The 20,213-nt window shown below is 42.7% G+C and overlaps 1 long non-coding RNA gene across 1 annotated transcript; it reads right to left on the bottom strand.

Moving 5' to 3' along the window:
- Positions 1-261: 261 nt before the first annotated feature.
- On the bottom strand, positions 262-8,818 carry LOC144373916 (uncharacterized). Its single transcript, XR_013433474.1, has 2 exons — positions 8,208-8,818; positions 262-2,653 (listed from the first exon to the last, which is right to left on the bottom strand). It is a non-coding gene; the product is annotated as an uncharacterized LOC144373916 (long non-coding RNA).
- Positions 8,819-20,213: the final 11,395 nt, after the last annotated feature.

Genomic DNA, 20,213 nt, shown 5'->3' with positions numbered 1-20,213 from the left:
GAACACCAGCTTGATATAATGCTCTTTTGAAGCTTCTACCTTACAGACTTCTATACCTGGAAGATATGAATTAATAGCACCATAATTACATTGATGATTTTATATTGACCAAGTTTAGCTCTTAAAGAAATAACATTACAATATTGAAGAAATAACAGTTGTTATTTAACCATAGTTGTATAATTTTAAAAACTTATACATATAACCAATTTACACAGACCTTTTTCATCACTTGCTTAAACCCTTTTGTTAACTTAATCATATAGACTTTTTTTTTTTTTTTTTTCCACATTTTGAAATAATACTTGTAAATTTCTGAATTTAAGCAATTATTTTATAGACATCAACATTTTATTATTGAAAACCTAGAAAAACTTATAAGCTTAATTTTAAAGACATCTTTACTTCTATCTGTTTACCCAGTTTAAATTGAACCATTTGAATCACGTGAATCAAAGATATTTGGATCCCCTTTTTTTTTTTTTTTTTTTTTTTTTTTTTTCTGAGCGCTCTTTGTATATCTGCCAATTGTCATATAACTGCATAATATATGGACATACACACACACAGACATAGGACATACAACACATAACATGAGTGTAACACATACACAAGGCCTTGTAGTTTTTTTTTTTTTTTTTTTTTTTCATTGCAATGTTTAAAAACTCCACAGTTCATCAAAAATAGAACTGATCAGAAAGCATTAACTTGTCCATGAGCTCAAAAAATACAGAATCTAAGGAAAAAACAAGAGTCAAAATGACTGGCCAGTAATTAGTAAATATCATACAATTTACTTTTTGGTTTGGTCTTGTTTGTGTTCAGGTAAAAGGACACTTTTAAGAAAGGAGGATCTGTGGGGATGTAAACTTAAGAAATAAACCTGTGAGAAGGGTATAGCATCCTTTTAAATGTTGGCAGCGCGGTCTTCCATCTCCAGACGATGATAGTGAACCTGTATGGGCTTAGAGGCTAAAATATTAATCTGTTCTTTAATAAATTGAACCAGCCTGTTTATAATGCAGGGTCCTATGGACATTATTAAAAGTAAACCCAACAAAGGGCCTAATAGTGGAAGAAGGTAGGGTAAAAATCCATTAAGCCCAGTCCAGAGGGGATTTTCAAATAGTTCCCTTCGTCTCTTTTCTAGATCTTCTTGAAGCTGCTTAATTTTAGTCCGTACTATGCCTGATTTATTGGCATAAAAGCAGCATCGTTCCCCTAAGGCCAAGCAAACACCTCCCTGGTTAGCTGTCAGCAAATCTAAGCCTCGTCTGTTTTGAAGGACAACTTCTGCCAGGGAGTCTATTTGGTCCTGTATATCTTTAATGGTTCCTGATAGAGTTTGTACATCATCTATAAGTTGCTGAGATAGACGACGGTAAGAGTGTATAGCTGTGCCTAAGCCAGCTGTACCTGTGCCCACAGCAGCTGTAATTCCAAGGGTGGCAAGGAGTGGTAAGGCCTGTATTGCCCTCCTATGTCTTTTAACTAAGGTGTCTAGGCTAGGAATGGGTAGAGGTTCATCTCCTGGGACAATAGTTATATCAGGGAGTAATAAGGCAAGAACACAGCCACCGGTCCAATTCGCTGGAAGCCTGGGGAAGGCTGAGTTTCCTCCACACATAAAAACTGTGCCATTGGGGGGACAAAGAGATGGGGTGGGTGAGGAATAATTTTTTACTGTTGAGCAATTTCCAAAGGAAGTAACTCCAACATCAATATCATAGGTATTATTTTGCATCGCACCTAAAAGACATAATGTAAATGTGCCTATAGGCTGTACTTTAAAAGGAAATCCGGGTTGGCATGTATTATAATTGTCTATGATAGAATTTATAGGAACCGCCATAGGCATGACTGCCCCTGTTGTCATGCAGAGCCAGCAATCACCAGCAAGGGTGGGGTTGGAATTATTAAGCAAGGAGAAGGTAGTTCCCAAAATATCTAATGTATTGGTATCTAAATCTGGGAGCTGGGATTTAGGCAGCACTAAGGGATGATATGTGAGCTCAGGGATTTGTGGTTTCAAAAGTTTGATTATCTGAAGATGCTTGACAGCATCAGTGGGTCCTCCACCATCAGAGACCCCTGTAGGGGCCTTAATGGGCCAGCAGGAGGGTTTACCAACAGTGCCTTGGCATCCAGCTGACTGTAACTTGGTGTATATGCCTTCTCCTCCCCGGTCAAAGAGAACGGGAGTATAATGAATAGTGGTCCCCCTTGCTGCATGAGTTTTGGTTAGGGTGGCTTCAAAAAATTGTTCTCCCTGCTTGTTAACACAAATTGAGGCTGACACATAACAAGAGACATGCATCGCCTGGGTATGCGTACAAGTTGCAGAACAATTTTGGAGAGCTTTACTTGTACTGGGGGGAATAATCTTTGGCTTGTTAACACATACCCATTCAGGCTTATGAAATCCTCCGAGTTTATGGTCAACCTCAGCACGGAGGTAAGCCACCTTAGTCATGCAGTCAGCAGTCTGGGTCCAACTAGTGGGAGCCTGAGTCCAAAATCCTCCCCTGCATTCACAGGGGGGGCCAAAAAGGTACTTCCTGATGTTGGAAGGTGGAGGGCCAAGGCCTCCGTGTACAAACCTGTTCAACAGAAGTGCCTTAAGCAGGATCCTCACACAGATTATTGGCTGCATCTGAAAAAGAGGAAAATTTGTCCTCAGGGGGAGGGTCTCCGTCCCTGGGTGGAGGTAAGTCATGAACCTGTTTAACCAGGCGTTCTGGTAACCATCTTGGGGCTGCTTGCTCTTGGTCCAAAACACAAGCTGAGCCTCGTCCCCAGATGAGGACAGGATCTGGGCCTTTCCATTTGTTTGTAAGGGGATCGCGCCACATAACAGGGGGACGAACAGAACTGGACGAGGGATGCCAGTGTCTGTCTGCGGCCGAATGGCCTTCACTGTCTAGGGTAAGAAAATTAAGGGCAAATAATGCATGGTTAAGGCGATCCCTGGGAGTGGTAAATATAAGGGCGGAAGCCTTAAGGCGGGTTAGCCAAGTCTTTAAGGTAAGATGGGCACGTTCCACAATGCCTTGGCCCTGAGGGTTGTATGGAATTCCAGTAGTATGACAAATTTGCAAGGTGGCACAAAACTGTTTAAACTTGGCACTGGTATATGCAGGACCATTATCTGTTTTAATATGAATTGGTTTACCCATTATGGAAAAGGCTGAAACAAGATGGGAAAGGACATCTTTGGTAGCTTCTCCGGAATGTGGTGATGCGAAAATAAAGCCACTGAAGGTATCTATAGAAACGTGTATATATTTGGTTTTTCCAAATTCAGGAAAATGAGTGACATCCATTTGCCAAACCTGATTAGGTAGCAATCCTCGGGGATTAACTCCCAAGTGTTGAATGGGGAGGGAGACAGCGCAAGCAGGACATGCTTTTACTATTTCTCGTGCCTGCTGCCTGGTAATTTTACAAAGTAATCGAAGGCTCTGGGAATTTAAATGGTGAAGATTGTGTAACTCCGTGGCCTTTTGAACGGAGCCAACAAAAATTGGAAAGATGGAACGAGTTGCTGCATCAGCCTGGGCATTGCCTTGTGTTAGAGGGCCGGGAAGATCAGAGTGTGCCCTGATGTGTCCTAAGAAAAATGGGTGTTGTCTGGCCTGAATTAGCTGCTGAAGCTGGTGAAACAGAAAGGCCGCATTGGAAGAAGCCTTAATGGCAGGTGAAATTTCCAGCAGGGGCACAGAATGAGCAATGTAGGCACTGTCTGTATAAATATTAACAGGCTTATCGAAAAATGTTATAAAAACTTGTGTTATGGCAAACAATTCCACAAGCTGTGCTGACTGATAGACAGTATCAAAGATGGTAGGCTGATTATTGACAACAAAGACCGCACGGCCGTTACTGGAGCCGTCTGTAAAGACAGTAAGGGCTTGGGGAATGGGAGCCTTTTGAGTAATTTTGGGAAAAATAAATGGATGTAATTGGGCAAAATGTAAAAGGGGGTCATTGGGGAGGTGGTTATCAATTGTTCCCAAAAAGCCTGATAGGGCAATACCCCATTCATCCCCTGTCTGTAGTAAAAATTGGGTTTGGTCCTTAGTATATGGAATTAAAATATTATCAGGGTCTTTGCCAAAATGTTGTCGAGAAAGCAAACGACCTTTGATAATAATAGAAGCTACCTGAGCAGGATAAACAGTAATAACCTTGGAGGATGTGGTGGGTAAATGGACCCAAAGCAAGGGGCAGCCTTTATTTTTAAAATGTGGATTCCGCTGCCAAAATATTCCTGTGGGTGTATGAGGAGTATGTAAAATAACCAGAACCAGAGGCAGGTTATAGGAAATTTGTGTAACAAACTGTTGGGCAATGGCTTCTGTGACTTGGTTTAATGCCTGTCGTGCCTCAGGAGTAAGCTTTCGAGGGGAGGAGGGGTGGGAATCACCTCTCAAAATATCATTAAGGGGCAGAAGTACACAAGTGGGTAATTTTAAATATGGTCTTAGCCATTGAATATCCCCCAGTAATTTTTGAAAATCATTAAGGGTGTGAAGTTGGTCCACACGTAGTTGTATTTTAGGAATTTGGATCTGATTATCTTGAAGTTTAAGGCCCAAATAGGTATAAGGGTCTTGTGTTTGAACCTTATCAGGAGCTATCTGTAGTCCCAAGGTAGTGAGGGCTTTGTAAAGGTCCAAGTAACAATTATTAAGGTCATGGTTATTAGGTGCAGCAATTAACAAATCATCCATATAATGTAAAATATAAGTTTGTGGCCATCGCTCTCTTACAGGGTCTACTGCTTGAGCCACATATTTTTGGCAAAGACTAGGGCTGTTAGCCATACCTTGGGGGAGAACCTTCCATTGAAACCTCTGCATAGGGCCCTGAAAATTAATGCGAGGGAGACTAAAGGCAAAATAGGGTCTATCCTCAGGATGTAAAGGAATGGTAAAAAAGCAATCTTTTAAGTCAATAACCATTTTACAATAGTTTTTGGGAATAGCCACTGGTGTGGGAATGCCTGGCTGTAGTGCTCCCATTGGGCGCATAACTTTATTAACAGCACGTAAATCTTGTAAAAGGCGCCACTTGCCTGATTTTTTCTTGATAACAAAAATAGGAGTATTCCATGGTGAGGTTGAGGGCTCTACATGGCCGGCTGCCAGCTGTTCCTGCACTAACATGGAGGCAGCCTCCAATTTTTCTTGGGTAAGGGGCCACTGATCCACCCACACAGGAGTCTGAGTCTCCCAAATAATCTTATCTGCATGGGGTACAGGAGGGTCAGGGACCGACACTAAAAATCCGAATACCCAAGTCCATTTGTATCTGTTTTTTGTATGGGTTGCATGGGCTCAACCAGTCCTTGTCTCAGTCTCCCAAGGCCTGTACCAGGAACAAAATTCATACGAAGCATTTGATGAGTCACTATGGAATTGGGACTGGCAAGAATAACTTCCATTTGACTCAAAATATCTCTGCCCCATAGGTTAACGGGGAGGTCAGGAATGACAAAAGGAGTGACAGTTCCCTTATTACCCTCTTTATCAGTCCAGCTAAGAGCCCTAGAGCTGACCAGAGGATTTTTTGACTGTCCTATCCCTTTAAGGTCAGTCAAGGATGGGGTGAGGGGCCAGCCTGATGGCCAGTATTTTTGAGAGATAATTGTGGCATCAGCCCCAGTATCTAGGATTCCTTGGAAGTCCTTTCCTTCAATAAGTAGGGTAAGGGTGGGTCTATCGTGAGAAATGGGCTGAACCCAATACGCATCAGAGGAGCCCAGGGAGGCAGTGCCCCGAGGTAGGGTTTGGGCGGTGGAAGTGCCTCCTGAATCTAAGGGAAGGAGTATTAATTGTGCGAGTCTTGTTCCTGTTGGGATGGCTGCAACTCCATTAATAGCTGTGGCCAGTATTTTTATTTCTCCAGTGAAATCATTATCAATAATGCCAGGGAAGACCTGAACACCTTGTAAGGTAGTAGAGGCCCTTCCAAGAATAAGGGCACACGTATGAGATGGAGGGGGACCCATAATTCCAGTGGGTATTATCTGGGGCCCTTGCATGGAGTCTAATATTGTATCGGTGGTGGCACAGAGGTCCAATCCTGCGCTGCCTGGGGTGGCTCGTTGGAGGGAGGCAATCGTGGAGAAGGATTTTGAGGTAGGTTGGGAGTTTGGGAGGGAACAAACCTTATTGCCCCTAGGTTTGTCCTGGGGGAGGTCGGGGCCAGGGGCCGGCCCCGCAGGGAGTTTCCCGGGAAGCGGGAAGAAGTAGGCTGTCCAAGGGCATTTGTCTTAGATCTACACTCACTGGCCCAGTGACGACCTTTACCACATCTAGGGCAAGGGGTGGCTGGGGGCGGTTTAGCCCCGGTTTGAGGAGACACCATCCCTAGGCTTTGCTTGCCTGTCGGACACTCGCGTGCAAAATGGCCAGGCTGTTTACAAGTAAAGCAAGTACGTGAGCCAGGATTGCGAAAGGCCTTGTTAAAGGCAGCACCTATGGCCAGACCCATGGCATGGGCTGCACCCACCCCGGCACAGAGTCTAATAAAGTCAGAAAGTTCCCCTTTGTCCTTATGTGGTCGAAGAACATCCTGACATGCCGGGTTGGCGTTTTCAAAGGCAAGATGTTTTACAAAGGGGCTTTCGCTTTCGCTTGGTCCAAGCAGGCGCTCCGCGGCTAGGTTAAGCCGGGCAACAAAGTCGCTATAAGGCTCGTCAGGCCCTTGTCGGATTTTTGCCAGGGAAGTGGTAGCCGAGCCCTTTTGAGGGAGGCGTCTCCAAGCCTGTAAGCCAGCCGTCTGAATCTGCGCCAAAAGTCCAGCAGGGAAACGCGCCTGTTTAGGGTTAGTGTCAAAGGGCGCATTGCCCACTAGCTTAACATAAGTCCAGGATTTAGAGGAGGCCTTTGTTAAATTTTTTTGAGCAGTTTCCCGACAGTGCTCTTTGAAATCTGCATTCCATAACAGGAAGTCTCCGGCACTGAGGGTAGCTCGGGCTAAAAATTTCCAGTCATTAGGAGTAAGCCATTGTGCGCCGTGACTCTCTAGTAAAGCCAATGTGTAGGGCGCAGTGGGTCCATAGTGAGCACAAGCCTTTTTAAGTTTTTCAAGAAAGCGCAGGCTTAGTTTTTTGTAAGCACTCTGGGTTCCTTCCTGCCTAGGGGTGAACTCCTCATCCTCTGAGTCCTGATCTTCCTCTTGCCCTCCCCCCGCTTCATCCCCTTGATCCGTTTCCTCGGCTTCTTCCTCTAGATCTGTTTCCTCCGCTTTCTCCTCTTTGTCCTCAGCCTGGGCGGGCTTATCTGTCTGACTGCGGGTGACTGGGAAGGTGAGAACAGGCCGAGGGCGCGGCTTAGCCTTTGTATCGGATCGCCTTGGGCCAGCTCGGGTTGACTTTGTGCCTAAGGCTAATGAGCTGAGCTCAGAGACAAGGGATCTTAATTCTTTTAAAAGTTGGATCTGTTCCCGTCTATGTTGGAGGGACTCTCGCAAGGGAGCCAGATCAGGCAGGGGAAGTGGAGAAAAAATGTCTGAGGGGGCAGTTGGCCCCTGAAGGGCCGGAGCACAAAAGGCAGGAGGGATATATGAGGGAGGGGGATGTGTAAGTCCTATAGGCTGTGGCAGGGTCCCGAGAGGTGGCGGGTCTTCTGAATGGTAGCGAACTGCTTCCTTCTCCAAGGTAGCCTCCTCCCCAGGGGTCAATGTGTCTCCAGGATTTAAAACTGGATAAAGGCGGTTGGTAACCGTTGGAGCCTTATTTATTAGGGCGGGGTTTTGAGCGGGACCAGGAAGGTTCCCCGAGTCCTGGGGAGACTGAGAAGGGTCTATGTCTATATTAACTGAAGGGCATGCCGAGGGGGGACGAGAGGTCTTTTGCATAGCCTCTTCCCCAATCCTGACAAGTTTTAAGGTACCGTTGTCAAAGGGTGAACTTTTAAGAAGTTCATTAATTAAGTTCCAGTAAGAAAAGGTGGGAATAGGCACCTTTTCTGGGCCAAAGGATTCATAATAATCTTTTAAACAGTCTCCTACTCTGAGCCATCTTTTACCATCAATGGTCCCTTCAAGGGGAAACCACGGACACAATTCTCCTACGTATGAAAAGAATAATTTTAAGTCCTTTTTCTTAACACGCGCCCCCCGTGTCTTGAGGGCCTCCTTGAGGCCTGACAAAAACAACTCATGTGACGAAACTGCTTGTCCCATGGTGTGCCACTCACCTCGCGTCGTCCTCGCTCTCCTCCCGGATCTGTCTCTCGGTCGTGTCTCCGAGGCGATCTCACGCTCCCGCTTGGCCAAGTCTTCCCGGAGGACGGCGTTCCCCCTCAGTCAAAGGCTCGAGCCCCACACTGGGCGCCAAATGCCCCGACCGGCAGGACACATCAACGTGGGCAGCGAACCTAGATGGGGAGGAATGAAGGGACAAGAGACACGAAGGGTGACAGCAAGACAAAAGTTCTGATCAAGCTGCAAACTTTTATTGTTCACACAGGGGTATTTATGGGCTGGGGATGCGGGGAGCTCTCTTATCGGCAGTTGCTAGAAGTCTTCACAAGGCGAGATAGCGCAGGATGTCTCAGGGAGACAGATGGCCGCAGGATGTCTCAGGGAGATGGATGGCTGCAGGGTGTCTCCCAGGCGAGATGTCTCCTAGGGGGCTGTTTCTTGTAACTGTCAGGCTATTCTTTGAAGGAGAACTCCCTTTTGGTCCCTGGCACTGTCAGGCTATTCTTTGAAGGAGAACTCCCTTTTGGTCCCTGGCAGATGAGGATGCGCTGATGAGCTGCTTGGCACCCAGTGCAGCGGCGCTCTCTTCCCCTCACAAAGAGGAAGAAGCTGGCTTCACTGGAATCAGAACGAATTCCAGGACACCCGTGTACTCTGGTGGCAAACGGGACCATCTCGCCCAAACGACCTGGCTCCCACGGGGCAGCCAGGGAGTTGCAGAGCAGGGTTCCCTGTGGGAAGAGAGGGCGCTCCCGCATTCTCTTTTCGGGTCCGCTTTGGAGAATCGCACACCCGAGCAGCTGTACCACGCGGAGAGATGCCACCAAGGGACCGCCCAAGAGACAGATGGGCTCTGGAGACTGCACTGTGGCCAAGAATTTAAGGGAGAAACGCCTAAGGAGAACGAGTCCTGGAGGGAGATGTACCTGCGGCTTCAGGACGCCCGAGAGCAGCGACTGCGAGCACTCACCTCCCAAATACGATCCAGACATCCTCAAGAGCCCCGAGGCCGACAAACCAAGATGGTCTATTTCAAGTCACCTGCTGAGGTTCCAAGGAGGCAAGGCCAGTTTGGGACAGTAGCAGGGGCTGCCTCAGGAAGACCCAACTTCCAACCAGCCCAGGAACCCAGGGGAGGCAGAGACACGCCCTCCAGCAGCAGCAGCAGCAGCAGCACAAGCAGCACAAGCAGCACCAGCAGCAGAAGCAGCACCAGCAGCAGAAGCAGCACCAGCAGCAGCAGCAGCAGAAGCAGCACCAGCAGCAGCAGCAGCAGCACCAGCAGCAGAAGCAGCACCAGCAGCAGCAGCCGCTTTGATGCTACAAGTGAGACTGCAGCAGAGGCCTCTTGGAACCCTGTTAGAGCTCACCGCGGGGCACCAGTGGCCAACACCAGAAAACCCAAGGCTAAGGAAATGCCCCCACTCTTGGCCAAGACCCTTAAGGACTACAGGAGAGTCATCTCCCGAAGATGAACTCAGCCCTTGCCTTGGACATGCAATCTCCAAAGGAGGCTTCAATCTCTGCCAAACGTGGACTCTCTGCCCTGTGCTTTGCGCGTGTCCCTCCCGGGAGAGCTCAATGCCAGTTCACTGCCTTTGTTTCCCTTCTTGTCACCTGAGCCCCTCCTAAGCCATGATGTTGATTTCGTGTACAAATCCCCCTGATTCCGTTTTAGACTAATAAAGGCCCCTCAAAGCTCTCAGTTGTCTATTCGGGAAGGACGGGAGGCTTTCTTAGACATGGCCCCAGGAGCCACTAGTTCAAGGACTGGTGAATCTGACTAACTGTGAAAACAAACAAACAAACAACAAAAAATAAATAAATAAATAAATAAATAAAATTACAAAATTAAAAAATAAAGAGCAAGGTTTGGGGAGGGGAGGGTGGTAAAGCACCCTTCTGTTCAACACCCTGTCCAAGGTGAAACAGCAGCAACAACCAAAGGCAAAGGAGAGACCGAAATTAAAAGTACAACAAGAAGAAGAAGAACAAATGAGGACGAGCCAATGGCGGTGATGGGCGGTGATGGGCGCCAGGGACGCCAACGGTTCAGGAGGCTCACAAAGGCGCGCAGAGAGTTCAGAGCCTGCCTCGGCCACTTAGGGAGGACAGAGCAACTCAGTGAGACCCTGTCTCAAAATAAAGTACAAAGCAAACCAAGACCTGCTAATATGCCTCAGGGGTTGAAAGCCCCGGAGTACAATGTCCGCTTATCTAATCAAGAAACCAAGAAAACCACACCCACCAACCCCACTCCCTCAAGAATAACCACTGGCATTGGCATCAGAAACAGAGAAACAGACCAAGAGAACTGATCTGACAACCCAGAAACACTCCCCAAAGCCCACGGGAAAACGGCGGGAACACGGATCTAATAAGGGTCTTGGGATAAACCACAGGAACCTGACCAACAAGAATACATGCTTTCCTTGTGTGTGTGTGTGTGTGTGTGTGGGTGTGTTTGGTGCCCGCACGCGTGCAGGAGCCCACAAACACACACACACACACACACACACACACACACGGCCACACACACTAACACAATCTGTCTGACCAGTCTCAAATGGATTGCAAAATGTAAGTCAATCAAGAAAGAAGATGTTTTGGAGAGATATCTGTGTATCTGGAAAGGAGAAGTATGGAGGCTGTGAAAACCACTGAGTTGTCAAGTGTAGGATCCATATAATGACCCCCACCTGCCTCGAATTGAGGAATTCTAAGAAAGGTACATTGGTGCACATCCAGAATTCCAACTCCTTTGGGAGGCTTAGGAAGGAGGACCGTTTGAACCTCGAAATTCGAGAGAAGCCTGGTTTGTAGAGGGATGCCCCATCTTTGAAGCCACAACAGCCAGGCCAGGAGGCTCACAGCCCTTCTCCCAGCAGCTCACGCCTATAATCCCACCCGCTCAGGAGGCTGAGGCTGGGGCATCAGGAGGTCAAACTAGCCTCATCAAATGCAATACCTTTAGGAGCTCACTGACAACCTCTCTCAACAGAGTGCACAATAGGGCTTAGGATTGGGCTTACTGCAGGAACGCCCCCGTATTTGATATTTGGTACCCTCACCTAATAGATATGAACTTAATCAAATAAAACAGATGTACAGAATAAAATTAGGAAATTTGTGTTGATAAATGATTCCATATCTGGGCACCTTGGCATATTCATGAAACCCTGTGGCTCAGGAGTTTGAGAGTATAGGATCAAGAGTTGGAATCCAGCTTCAGGAATTTCTCAAGGCCTTTAAGCCACTTACTGACATCCTCTCTTTACATAAACTATTTAAAGGGCTGGGGTTTGACTCAGTGGTTTAGCACCCCTGGGTGGTGTAGAAAAGGACCACAAGTTTTCTGCCATCCTTCGGGAATTAAGAAGACCCTGTTTTAATTAAGGGGGTTTTTGGGGTCTGGTTTTTGGGGTCTGGTGATGTATCTCAGTGTTATAGTCCTTGCCTGACTTGTGTGACACCCTGGATTTGACCTCCAATACAAAAAAAAAAGGCAAGAAAAATGCAAAAATACATAAGTGTTGGGCAAGGTGATGATATAACTATAATTCATGTAACTCTGGAAGCTTCTCCAGCCACTAGGATTACAGGGATGCACCTCCACCCAGCATCCTAAAGCATTCCTTCTGCCTGACTGGTTGTTACCGGACTGAGTTCTTTATGGGATTCAGGACTGGAGCTAAGTGCTGGGAGGTGTTCAACTTATGTTTCCCTGGTAATTGGTCTTCCCCAACTTCATGCCTGTCTTGTCTATTTATGTGCCACCAATAAGCATTAGGAAAAAGTTCAGAATTGTGGAACTCTTTCTTTGCATATTTCTCTCCTCTCTGCGACTCTTTCTTCTCAATTCTAGCCAACTTAGTCTTGCCAAACCTCAATCTGTCTCAGCAAACTCCTGTGCTCTTTTAGGCTTTCTTTCCTGTGCCAGGGTCCAGTGACAGCTTCCCAGACCTTCTCTCATGGCCACATTGTCCTCAAAATCTATAGTCCCATTTTCTAGTTTTTTTTTTTTAATAATACAGCAAGATAGCTAGTTTGATACTAGCAATTGCAGCTGAGAGCAAAAGAATATATCAATTTTAAAAAATGTTTACAAGATTTTTCTGGATTGTGAGATTTATATTTTTAGTGTTTAAAGTAAAATCCAATTAATATCATTTTTATAAAATAAAGCTATAAAGGGTTATTTTGACATCAAACATGAACATATAAATTCATATGTGTTTATTCTCAGTAGTAAAGAAAGAGGGGAAGGAAGGAAGGTAAAAAAAGAAGGAAAGAAGGGAAGGAGTAAGGAAGGAGTCTCATTAGGAAAAGACAAAGAATCCAAAAGAGAAAGAGGAAACAGACACATATGTCAATAAAATTGAAGAACATGGACAGGTGCCAACTGACTTAGGAAAGCAAAGAAAGTTGAAAGCAAAGAAAAACAAATTAAACACCAACATCTACAAAGGAAGAAACCAACAAGAAGCAAATAGATCTATGCAGGACTCTAGGAAATAACAGGAACCAGGAGGACCATGTAGCTGTGGAGTTACCAGCCACTGGTAAGGGCAGAAGTAAGGACTTAAGGAGCAGGCAGACCACACTGTAACAGCTTCCCTCCCACCTCAGTCAGACGGCAATCCCTCCCCTACTCTGGCATAAGATTGGAAGTTCACTCTCAGAAAAACTGAGGGAGACCTACCAATACTGGCATTTGGGAATCCTCCAGTGACAAGGTCCATGACGACCTGAGCATCCTGTAGAGAAATCCACCTTTACCAGACAAGCTCCTAAAACACACAGATTCTACTTAGCTTTGAGTTGTCTCATTCTTTTTTAATAGTTTTTTAAAATATTTATTTCTTAGTTTTCAGCGGACACAACATCTTTATTTGTACGTGGATCGAAATCAGGGCCACGCGCATGCCAGGTGAGCTCCCTACTACTTGAGCCACCTCCCCAGCCCAAGGTGTCTCATTCTTAAAAATAAATGGGTAGCCAAGGATCACAAACTTTTAAGGAAAGCCTTCTACATGAAAGACAGAACCACAGTGGGGAATGCAGAAAGGAGATTGAATGGAAACACAAAATATGAGGAGCCAAAGGCGACCAAGAAAAGAAAAACAGAAGCCAGGCACTGTGGTGCATGCCCCTAATTCCAACAGCTGAGACAGGAGGATCACAAGTTCAAAGCCAGACTCAGCAAAATTGAGTCCTAAGCAACTCAGTGAGACTCAGTCTCTAAATAAAATACAAAACAGTTCTAGGGATGTGGCTCAGTGGTTGAGTGTTCCTGAGTTCAATCCTCCTCGGTGTCATAAATAAATAATTGAAGCCCGATTTTAAAGTTAAACATTCAATGAATAGGAATTCCACAAAGAAAAAAAAAAACATTGGTTTGGGAAAAAAGGGATAAAATAATCTAAAGAATTAATACAATAATTTTTTTCCATAACTAAGAGCATGAATCTCCTTAATTTTTTTAAAATTTTTATTGTTAATTGTTCAAAACATTACATAGTTCTTGACATATCATATTTCACACATTTGATTCAAGTGGGTTATGAACTCCCATTTTTACCCAGTATGCAGATTGCAGAATCATATCGATTACACATCCACTGTTTTACATATTGCCGTACTAGTGTTTGTTGTATTCTGCTGCCTTTCCTATCCTCTACTATCCCCCCTCCCCTTCGCTCCCCTCCCATCTTCTCTCTCTACCCCATCTACTATAATTCATTTCTCCCCCTTGTTTTTTTCCCCCTTTCTCCTCACTTCCTCTTGTATGTAATTTTGTATAACAATGAGGGTCTCCTTCAATTTCCATGCAATTATCCTTCTCTCTCCCTTGCCCTCCCACCTCTCATCCCTGTTCAATGTTAATCTTCTTCTCATGATCTTTCTCCCTACTCTGTTCTAGGTTGCTCTCCTTATATCAAAGAAGACATTTGGCATTTGTTTTTTAGGGATTGGCTAGCTTCACGTAGCATAATCTGCTCTAATGCCATCCATTTCCCTGCAAATTCCGTGATTTTGTCATTTTTTCATGCAGGGTAATACTCCATTGTGTATAAATGCCACATTTTTTTATCCATTCATCTATTGAAGGGCATCTAGGTTGGTTCCACAGTCTAGCTATTGTGAATTGTGCTGCTATGAACATCGATGTAGCAGTGTCCCTGTAGTATGCTCTTTTTAGGTCTTTAGGGAATAGTCCGAGAAGGGGAATAGCTGGTCAAATGGTGGTTCCATTCCCAACTTTCCAAGAAATCTCCATACTGCTTTCCAAATTGGCCGCACCAATTTGCAGTCCCACCAGCAATGTACAAGTGTACCCTTTTCCCCACATCCTCGACAGCACTTGTTGTTGTTTGACTTCATTATGGCTGCCAATCTTACTGGAGTGAGGTGGTATCTTAGGGTGGTTTTGATTTGCATTTCTGACTGCTAGAGATGGTGAGCATTTTTTCATGTACTTGTTGATTGATTGTATGTCCTCCTCTGAGAAGTGTCTGTTCAGGTCCTTGGCCCATTTGTTGATTGGGTTATTTGTTTTCTTATTATTTTTTTGAGTTCTTTGTATAATCTGAATATTAGGGCTCTATCTGAAGTGTGAGAAGTAAAACTTTGTTCCCAGGATGTAGGCTCCCTATTTACCTCTCTTATTGTTTCTCTAGCTGATAAAAAACTTTTTAGTTTAAGTAAGTCCCATTTGTTGATTCTAGTTATTAACTCTTGTGCTATGGGTGTCCTATTGAGGAATTTGGAGCCCGACCCCACAATATGTAGGTCAGAGCCAACTTTTTCTTCTATCAGATGAAGTGTCTCTGATTTAATATCAAGCTCCTTGATCCATTTTGAGCTAACTTTTTTGCATGGAGAGAGAAAGGGATTCAGTTTCATTTTGTTGCATATGGATTTCCAGTTTTCCCAGCACCATTTGTTGAAGATGCTATCCTTCCTCCATTGCATGCTTTTAGCCCCTTTATCAAATATAAGATAGTTGTAATTTTGTGGATTGGTCTCTGTGTCCTCTATTCTGTACCATTGGTCCACCAGCCTGTTTTGGTACCAGTACCATGCTGTTTTTGTTACTATTGCTCTGTAATATAGTTTGAAATCTGGTATCACTATACCGCCTGATTCACACTTCCTGCTTAGAATTGTTTTTGGTACTCTGGGTCTTTTATTTTTCCATATGAATTTCATGATTGCTTTATCTATTTCTATAAGAAATGCCGTTGGGATTTTGATTGGCATTGCATTAAACCTACAGAGAACTTTTGGTAATATCGCCATTTTGATGATATTAGTTCTGCCTATCCATGAACAGGGTATAATTTTCCATCTTCTAAGATCTTCTTCTATTTCTCTCTTTAGGGTTCTGTAGTTTTCATTGTATAAGTCTTTCATCTCCTTTGTTAGGTTGATTCCCAAGTATTTTTTTTTTTTTTAGGATATTGTGAATGGAATGGTTGTCCTCATTTCCATTTCAGAAGATTTGTTGCTGATGTACAGGAATGCCTTTGATTTATGCGTGTTGATTTTATATCCTGCCACTTTGCTGAATTCATTTTTTAGCTCTAGTAGTTTCTTTGTAGACCCTTTTGGGTCTGCTAGGTATAGTGGTCATCCGCAAATAGTGATAATTTAAGTTCTTCTTTTCCTATTTTTATGCCTTTAATTTCTTTCATCTGTCTAATTGCTCTGGCCAGTGTTTCGAGAACTATGTTGAACAGATGTGGTGAGAGAGGCCATCCCTATCTTGTTCCAGATTTTAGAGGGAATGCCTTCAACTTTTCTCCGTTCAGAATGATGCTAGCCTGAGGCTTAGCATAGATAGCTTTTACAATATTGAGGTATGTTCCTGTTATCCCTAGTTTTTCTAGAGTTTTGAACATAAAGATATGCTGTACTTTGTCTAATGCTTTTTCTGCATCTATCAAGATGATCATATGGTTCTTATCTTTAAGTCTATTGATGTGGTGAATAACATTTATTGATTTCCGTATATTGAACCAGCCTTGCATCCCAGGGGTGAATCCTACTTGATCATGATGCACGATCTTTTTGATATGTTTCTGAATCCGATTTGCCAGAATTTTATTGAGGATTTTTGCATCTATATTCATTAGAGATATTGGTCTGTAGTTTTCTTTCTTTGAAGTGTCTTTGTCTGGTTTAGGAATCAGGGTGATATTGGCGTCATAGAATAAATTTGGAAGTTCTCCCTCTTTTTCTATTTCCTGAAATAGCTTGAAAAGTATTGGTATTGTGAAACTCTGCTGTATACCCATCCGGTCCTGGGCTTTTCTTTGTTGGTAGTCTTTTGATGGCTTCTTGTATTTCCTCAATTGATATTGGTCTATTTAGGTTGTGTATATTCTCCTGACTCAATCTGGGCAGATCATATGACTTAAGAAATTTATCGATGCCTTCACTATCTTCTATTTTATTGGAGTATATGGATTCAAAATAATTTCTAATTATCTTCTGTATTTCTGAAGTGTCTGTTGTGATATTGCCTTTTTCATCCCGTATGCCAGTAATTTGAGTTCTCTCACTTCTTTGTTAGCATGGCTAAGGGTCTGTCAATCTTATTTATTTTTTCAAAGAACCAATTTTTAGTTATGTCAATTTTTCAATTGTTTCTTTTGTTTCAATTTCATTGATTTCAGCTCCAATTTTAATTATTTCTTTCCTTCTATTTCTTTTGCTGTTATTTTGCTCTTCTTTTTCTAGGATTTTGAGATTTTTCACCTTCAGTCTATGTATGTCTTTTCCTATAAAATGCATCTCCTGTAGGCAGCATATGGTTGGATCATTTTTTTTTTATCCATTCTACTAGCCTGTGTCTCTTAATTGGTGAGTTTAAGCCATTAACATTTAGGGTTATTATTGAGATATGGATTGTTCTTCCAGCCATATTTGTTTATTTATGTTACTTAACATGGTTTGTTTTTCCTCTTTGAGATGAAGTGTGAGGTCATTTATTTGTTATTTTTTTCTTTTTTTAAGGAATGAACTCCAAGCAATGAATTTTCCTCTTAGAACTGCTTTCATTGTGTGCCATAGATTTGGATATGTTGTGTCTGTGTTTTCATTTATCTCTAAGAATTTTTTAATTTCCTCCTTGATGTCTTCTATAACCAATTGATCATTCAGTAAACTATTGTTCATTCTCTAAGTGATGCTTGATTTTTCCTTCCTTCTTTTATCATTGATTTCCAGTTTCATTCTATTATGATCAGATAGGATGCATGGTATTATCTCTACTCCTTTATAATTTCTAAGAGTTGCCCTGTGACATAATATATGATCTATTTTTGAGAAGGATCCATATGCTGCTGAGAAAAAAGTGTAACTGCTTGATGTTGGGTGGTATATTCTATATATGTCAATTAAGTCTAGGTTATTTATTGTATTATTGAGTTCTATAGTTTCTTTATTCAACTTTTGTTTGGAAGATCATCCAGTGGTGAGAGAAGTGTGTTGAAGTCTCCCATAATTATTGTATGGTGGTCTATTAGACTCTTGAACTTGAGAAGAGTTTATTTGATGAACTTAGCTGCACCATTGTTTTGGGCATGTATATTTATGATTGTTATGTCTTGTTGGTGTATGGTTCCCTTGAGCAGTATGTAGTGTCCCTCTTTATCCCTTTTGATTAACTTTGGCTTGAAATCTATTTTATTTGATATGAGTATGGACACTCCTGCTTGTTTCCAAAGTCCATATGAGTGATATGATTTTTCCCAACCTTTCACCTTCAGTCTATGTATGTCTTTTCCTATCAAATGCGTCTCCTGTAGGCAGCATATGGTTGGATCATTTTTTTTTTGATCCATTCTACTAGTCTGTGTCTCTTAATTGGTGAGTTTAAGCCATTAACATTTAGGGTTATTATTGAGATATGGATTGTTCTTCCAGCCATATTTGTTTATTTATATTACTTAACATGGTTTGTTTTTCCTCTTTGATTATTTTTTTCCTTTACTGTACTACCTCCCACTGTTGGTTTTCATTGTTATTTTACATTTCCTCTTCCTGTAATGTTTTGCCGAGGATGTTTTGAAGAGATGGTTTCCTAGCTGCAAATTCTTTTAACTTTTGTTTATCGTGGAAGGTTTTAATTTCATCTTCCATCCTGAAGCTTAATTTCGCTGGATACACAATTCTTGGTTGGAACCCATTTTCTTTCAGCGTTTGAAATATGTTGTTCCAGGATCTTCTAGCTTTCAGAGTCTGTATTGAAAGATCAGCTGTTATCCTGATTGGTTTACCCCTAAATGTAATCTGCTTACTTTCTCTTGTAGCTTTTAAAATTCTCTCCTTATTCTGTATGTTGGGCATCTTCATTATAATGTGTCTAGGTGTGGATCTCTTATTATTTTGCACATTCGGCGTCCTGTTGGCTTCTAGGATTTGGGATTCTGTCTCATTCTTCAAGATTGGGAAGTTTTCTCGTATTATTTTGTTGAACAGTTGCTCATTCCTTTGGTTTGGACCTCTATACCTTCCTGTATCCCAGTGACTTAAGTTTGGTCTCCTTATGTTATCCCGTATTTCTTGGATATTCTGCTCACGGTTTCTTAACCGTCTCGCTGAGCTGTCTATGTTCTTTTCAAGTTGAAATACTTTGTCTTCATTGTCTGATGTTCTATCTTCTAAGTATTCTTCTCTGCTGGTAGTACTCTCATTTGAGTTTTTAATTTGGTTTATTGCTTCCTGCATTTTTAGGATTTCTGTTTGTTTTTTATAACCTCTATCTCCCTGTATAGTTGATCTTTTGCTTCTTGGATTTGTTTATGTAATTCATTGTCAAAGTGATCTTTCATTGTCTGATTTTGCTGTCTAATGTCTTCCTTGAGACTCCAGATCATCTGAAGCATGTATATCCTGAATTCTTTATCTGACATTCCATCTGCTGCAGATATTACCTCTTCTAATGTTGAGTTGACCTGCATAGCTAGTGGTCCTTTCTTTCCTTGTCTTTTCATACTGCTTGTGTTTCTTTCTGCTTGGTGAAACAGTTGTGTTACTGAATTTTCCCCCTATATATTTATATTGCTCTTGTATAGTTGCAAAGTCTCCCTTTTGTGGAGAAAGACAATGTTAACAGTTCTCAATATCAATAGTACATCATCTAAGCACACGTTTTCCTTATTTCTACATTTATAGCTAGACTCTATGTCTACAAATGTTGGTTTCGATTATCTTTACAAATATAGTCATTAGTTTCATGAAATGCATAACATTTCTGGTAGCTTGAAGAAAACTGAATTTCAGGTGTAGGATGTTATGTTTATGGGGAAAGGAGTGAGGGTATGGAGTTAATCTAACTTAGTAACTTTGGAGAGCTCTAATCAATAGATGGGTAATTTATGGAAGAATGTATAGATTCAAATTCCTATCTGTATTTATAAGATTACCCTACTTATGAATAATAAAATTTAGGGGGTTGCAAGTGAGATAAAGGGAGTAAGAGGGAGGAAAACAAATAACAAGGAAAGGAACAGAAAAAAGAGAGCGGGACAAAGGAAATACGAGAAAAAGAAAAGAAATAAAAAGAGGGAAGGGAGGTGGGGCATATGCAATTCCTCTATAGTATATTATTCTGGTGATTCAGTAGTTAAAGACCTTTTTCATGCACAATTTTTGGTTTCACATATGTTGAGGTTGCAAGGACCCGAGGGGGAAGGGTAGAGGAGACTGGGTGAATGGCTGAAAAGAGAGAGAGAAGAGAGAAAATGAAAGAAAAAAAATGTCTCTCAGAACTCTGTTTTCATTTCTTCCAGTTGGTGGCATTGTCTATTCCTAGCTTGAGTCTCTGGGTTCAGGATGGTGGTGGTAGTCAGTGTGAGAGGACTTGAGCTTCCACCTGTGGCCTCTCTACTCTTATTCTCTGATATGTAAACCAGGTGCCTGATCCACTGCAGAACCTCACTGGTAGCCACACCAGCCAACCCTGTTGGTGGGTTTTAAGGGTTGGTGGG

The sequence above is a fragment of the Ictidomys tridecemlineatus genome, unplaced genomic scaffold (assembly GCF_052094955.1).
Source record: "Ictidomys tridecemlineatus isolate mIctTri1 unplaced genomic scaffold, mIctTri1.hap1 Scaffold_5212, whole genome shotgun sequence".
Taxonomy (NCBI): Eukaryota; Metazoa; Chordata; class Mammalia; order Rodentia; family Sciuridae; genus Ictidomys; species Ictidomys tridecemlineatus.
Note: the sequence above shows the minus strand (reverse complement) of the source record. Positions and strands in the feature narration are given on the sequence as shown.